Source organism: Phoca vitulina, unplaced genomic scaffold (genome assembly GCF_004348235.1).
Source record: "Phoca vitulina isolate PV1807 unplaced genomic scaffold, GSC_HSeal_1.0 scaffold69, whole genome shotgun sequence".
Lineage (NCBI taxonomy): Eukaryota > Metazoa > Chordata > Mammalia > Carnivora > Phocidae > Phoca > Phoca vitulina.
The window spans coordinates 2,408,003-2,413,840 of record NW_022589772.1 but is presented as its reverse complement, the minus strand read 5'-3'; the positions used below and the strand labels follow the sequence as shown (position 1 = coordinate 2,413,840).

General features: G+C 39.4%; 1 pseudogene; it reads right to left on the bottom strand.

The window, feature by feature from the left end:
• Positions 1-2,118: 2,118 nt before the first annotated feature.
• Positions 2,119-2,640, bottom strand: LOC116624624 (annotated as a pseudogene).
• Positions 2,641-5,838: the final 3,198 nt, after the last annotated feature.

Here is a 5,838-nt window from a genome sequence, read left to right as displayed (position 1 = left end):
GCTTTCTACTGGTAACTATAAATCCTTCACTTATGACTCATTGCCTCCTGCAACCTTTAACCTATTAGTTTTTTTAGACTGAAGTTCACATCTTAGGCAAACCCTTAGTTCCAGTTTCCCACCCTCTCTCCATAATGTAATTTCCCAGTGTTGACAGAAAACCCAGTCAGGTGAGTTAGGAGGTGGGAATGGGGTCAGGTGAATGACAGATGTGGCCTGTCCCATAGGGTCAACACAATGGCATACACACAGGAAATTAGGGTCTTCAGAAGCTAGTCTGGGGCATTTAGAAGAGAGTGGCAAGGCTGCAGGCTCCAGCAATGTCCTTTTGGCAGACCGAGAATATCATATTTGAATTTGGATCACATGTTTCAAACATGCATTCAACCAGAAAAAAACGGAGGTATGGAACAGTGGAAATAGGCTTATAGGTTTGTACCTAGAGTGAATCAGTAATTTTTTAAAATGTAGGGTTCTGTACTGTGGTGAAACCAGTTTGCACCCATGCTTGTGTTCAAGACATAATTGAAGAGCAAAAAGGGACTTTCGGGATCATATAGCCCAATCTTCTAATTTTACAGATGAAGAAACCAAAGCCTGGAGAGGTTAAGTGGCTTGTCCAAGGTCACATAGTTGGCTAGTGGTACAGCTACAACCAGAAAGAACCCAGGTCATCTTGCATGCATTCCTTTCTAGGCACTCCTCTGTCTCTCTTCACAGTTGCATTGTTTTCAGATTATGAGTGATTCGGCTCACTTCAAAGGGCAAAGAACTAATTTCCTTCTGATTGAAATGAGGCAGTCACAGCGTTTCACACAAGAAAATTGAAAAATGATATATGTGGCTTATTTCTTTGTTCCTTTCTGTTTTTGTCCCTGGATCAAGAGGCAAGGGAAGCTGGGGAATAGTTGGAAGCAAGACAAGACGATCCAAATGCTGCATGGAGCAGAGGGTGCATCCGTTAGGGAAAACAAACAAACATCTGTTCACTGGTGGAGTGTAAACAGGCAATTGCATCTGTCTCTTTCAGTAGAGATGGACTAGTCTGTAGCTTCAGGAACTCTGCTTCCAAATTGCTCAGAGCCTAGAAGATGTGGATGCTGACACTAAAGGGAGTAGACCACTCCTTATTAAGTGCTCCAACTTTGGTACTAAAGGAGAAGGGCAACTTGGAAGAGATCCAAGTCCAGTTGGAGGCTATGGCTCTTCTTTTAACAAAGAGAAAAACGAAGACTCCTGGTTTAATGGAACATTCCCTGAATTTATTGTGAAATGGTGCATCTGAGATGTTTTCCTCAGGATCACATGCAATCTATCTGCCTCTTAATAAACTGGACCTGCCTTCCTGATTTGTTCATTCTGTTGTTTTTGTTGTTATTTGTTTATCTATTCATTCTTTGAGCATTTATAAGTGCTTACTAAATTTTAGGCAGTAGCCTAGATGTTAGAGATAGAATGTGAAGACAAGTCAAAATTCTTGCTTTGGGGAGGCTTCAGTCTAGAGTGGAGAGAGAGGATAAGTAAAACAATACAGTCTGATAAAGGATGTGATATAAGGTATCCTCAAGGTACTGTGGAATAGAAGAGGCAAGGCAGTTACCTATCTGAGATAAACAAGAAAGACTTTCTGGAAAAGTTAGGCTTTGCTTAATCTTGAAGGAAAAGTAGGAAGTAGGTGAAGGAAGAAACCAGGGAGAACAGAAGGTATCAGGCTATCTCAGCCTCCTTGCCTTTGTCTGGCCTGTAATTTGAGGGGTGGGGAAATGAGAGAAGCCTCTGCAGAAGTAAACAGGGGCAAGGGCCTGGTGTGCTGAAGGGCCTGGTGACTTTCCCAGTTGAATGTCAGTGAAGGATACTAAATGTTATGCCACTGAAATATTCTTTTTTTTTTTGCATCTTGGTGATCACATTTATTGAAAGGGTTGGAAAAAAATTAAAATGCCCTTTAGCTTAAGAATTTTTCAGTTATCCGCAAATCAACTCATTTCAGGAGTGGAAGAATCCTTGGTCATTTCTTAATATCAAAATTTACGCAGGTTTCTCTTTTGAATGTCTTCTACATTTAAAGAGGCAATCATACAAAAGCTCCTATATTCTATACCTGATAAATTCTTTGTTTCAGCCAACTCTTAATGTAGGGGCAACTAGTACAACACCATCTCCCCAGACAAAAAGCATTGGAATATTCCGTTTTGTTGATTTATATATCTCTTCGTATGTTTCCTCATCAATTTCTATAGTAGTCACAGTTTCTTCCACATCTCCGAATATCATATTTTTTTTTTAAAGATTTTATTTATTTTTTGACAGAGAGAAACACAGTGAGAGAGGGAACACAAGCAGGGGGAATGGGAGAGGGAGAAGCAGGCTTCCCGCGGAGCAGGGAGCCCGATGCGGGGCTCGATCCCAGAACCCTGGGATCATGACCTGAGCCGAAGGCAGACGCTTAACGACTGAGCCACCCAGGCGCCACCACTCTGAATATCATATTTAAATGCTGATCGTAAGCATGTAATCTGCCTAGAAGCTCTCTGTCATTTCTCCTTTTCACATAAATTCGCTCATCCAGGCTGAGCCTGATGAGATCCAGGGGCTCTTTACAGTGTTGGTAGTTTGTTGCTGATCCACGTCGTCCGCCATGTTTCAAACCCTGTGCCCTTTCCCCGCCACTGAAATATTCTTAAGCTCAACACTTTGTAGGGGACAATGTGCTGTAGTGAAAAGATCATCATCTTTGGAGTCAGACAGATCCATGTTCAATCATTTCTTTACTGTGGACATTGGGCAAGTTACTTAACTGCTTTAAGTCTGCTACTTCACCATTAAGAGTGAGGATGATTATTTCTGCTTCATGTTTGTGTGAAAGAGTTAACAGTATACATGAAGTTACCAAGCATAGAACTAGTAAATAATCGATGTATGTTCATCTTACACTCTTCCTCCATTTCTTTCTTGCTTTCTTCCATTTGCATTCTGACTAATCTTTTCTTCCTTTTCTCCCTCTGGAGATTCGCTGGGTTTACAGAAATTATGGGTGTCTTGTGTGGCTTGATGCCCTTGTTTATTTAGAGGCTGACATTTAGAAAACATTTTGTGCAAGTTCTGTCCTCATGGTAATAAATGTACCAGAGCACAACAATGTCCACAATTGATTGGATCTGCTTGTTGTTGCTGGATGACATATTTAAATGATCCTGTCATAGATATGAAACATGAAACATTTTTGCAATTTGTAATCAGAAATTTACCTAACAAAAATTGTTGCAGCTGTGGTAGGATTGAATTCACTCTTTTACTCCCCCTCTCCCCAAATCTATCAAACTGTCAGCAGCCTGCCTTTTAGAAAAAACTAGACATTGTTTTGCTGTATTTTTTTCCCAGTGCGACCATAGGCAATTCTTCTGCTTGTGCTATGAAGATATCTGAACATTTCTTTGAGGTGTAATTGACATACAACATTATATTAGTTTCAAGTGTACAATGTAATGGTTCAACACTTGTATACACTGTAAAATGACCACCACATTAAGTCTTGTCACCATCCTTCACCATAAAAAGTTACAGAAAAATTTTTTCTTGTGATGAGAACTTTCAAGATCCACTTTCCTAGCAACCATTGAATATGCACTACAATACCATTGACTATAATCACCATGCTGCATACCACATTTCCATGAGAACATTTTTTATATGTTTATAAGAAAAGGTCATTTCCAGTATATTGTGTTTGGGTAACAAAAAAAATTCAAGAAGGAGCTTAATATGCTTGAGGAGAGTGAGTCTCCCTAATATACTTAGAGTGACTCTCAGATCCTCACTGCTCCTGATAGGTTGGGTGTGAAGTTCACATACATGACTTTGGAGCATTTGTCTTCACAGTCACCTAATTTATTTGGTTCCTGGAGCAGGAAAGAAGTAGAACAGTCATCTAGTTTCCAACCCCCTGTCTTATGCTTGAGTCCCCTCTCTAGCACTGCTGCCAATTAATTATGGAGCTTCCACCTTACCAGATTCAGTGATATGATGGACAGTATCGCTTATGGCAGAACATTCCATCTTTGGACTGCTTTTACTATTTAGAAGGTGCCTCCTGATATTGAACTAAAGTGACTTTTTATAATCTTTGGTCCTAGATTTATGACTTAGAGCCAAAAGGAATAAGTTTAATCACTTTTTCTCACTTTAAGGCTTCTCGAAAGTTTGGAACCAAACTAAAGTTTGATAAGGTCCCTCTTCCACTACTCTTTCCTCTCAGCATAACATTTCCATTTCAGTCAGTAGTTCCCTATAAGAACTGATTTCATGTTTCTTTACCCACCCTGTCAAGTGCGCCTCTGGATGTATTTGTCCATATACTTCTTAAAGGGTACCACTCAGAACGCTGTGTGTGTTCACAGTATGCTGCGGCCAATGCAGGACAGTTCTACTGTGCTTTTGGTGGCCATACCGCAATGGTCTCTCATATCAAACTTCCTATTGACTAAAACTCTAATTTGAACTTTCTATTATATACAATCCATCACAACCAGTCCCTTCATGCTCTTTTAAAATTTTTAGTTATGCTTTTTAATGTGTCTTCTATCTTTTCCACCTTCTGCCATATCCAACCATGGCAGATCAGCCTTTTCTTCATCTAAAAAATTGATAAAATTGTTGAACATGGAAGAACCAGGTCCCCAGAAAGAACCAACCCTGCTGATGTCATGATTTCAGACTTCTATGCTCCTGAACTATGAGGGAATAAATTTCTGCAAGGGAATAAATGTCAGGAAGGAAGGAAGGAAGAAAGAGAGAGGAAAGAAAGAAAGAGAGAGAGAGAAAGGGAGAAAGAAAGAAAGGGAGAAAGAAAGAAAGGGAGAAAGAAAGAAAAAAAAGAAAACAAATGAATGAACCAAGAAGTTTTTTATTGGAAATATTCTAGTATAGAAGTTCTTTATTTTATTTATTTTATTTGAAAGAGAGAGAGAGAGGGAGGGAGGGGCAGAGAGAGGGTGAGAGAATCTCAAGCAGACTCTGAGCTGAGTGTAGAGCCCAATGCAGGACTCGATCTCATGACCCTGAGATCATGATCTGAACCAAAACCAAGAGTTGGACACTCAACCGACTGAGCCACCCAGGTGCCCCTAGAAGTTCTGGAATTCATGAACCAATAGAAGCTTGATGAATTTTATGTAAATGTGTGCATATATGTATTTTTTTCTGGGACAAAACTCCATAACTTTTATCATATTCTTAAAGGTGTGCATGGTCCAAAGAAATTAGGAAGTCATATTCTAGAATGGCATAGAAATACTTTGGCTGCACATTCATTCAATCAGTTAAAAAATCTATTTGAATGGTTTCTAGACAGTGGTTCTCCATCTTGAACACATGGATGTCATGAAGGACCTTGTTAAATGCTTTCATGTATGTATACTTCGTACTCCATGTATCTCTGATTTTCAAGGCTATTAGCCATGTCAGAGAATGAAATGAAGTTAGTTTAAGCTAATCACCACTTATATTTTTAGTTGCTCATGTACAATTCTTTTAATGGTCTATTCTAGAATCTTTCCCATGACTCAAGTAGTCAATCACTTATTCAACACCTAGTTATTTAGTTTTTGCTCTCTGTTAGGAATTATTCTAAACACTGGGGCTAAAACAGCGAGAAAGACAAGGTCTTTGCTTACATGGAGCTTATGTACTAATGAGGGAGTCGGACAATAAACAAACACACAAATCAGATAATTTTAGGTAGTGGCGAATGCTCTGAAGAAAAAAGAAAAAGGACATTGGATAAAAAGTTCCTGAAATGGGGGCAGGGCAGTAACTAGATGGGTCAGGGAAGGCCTCTAT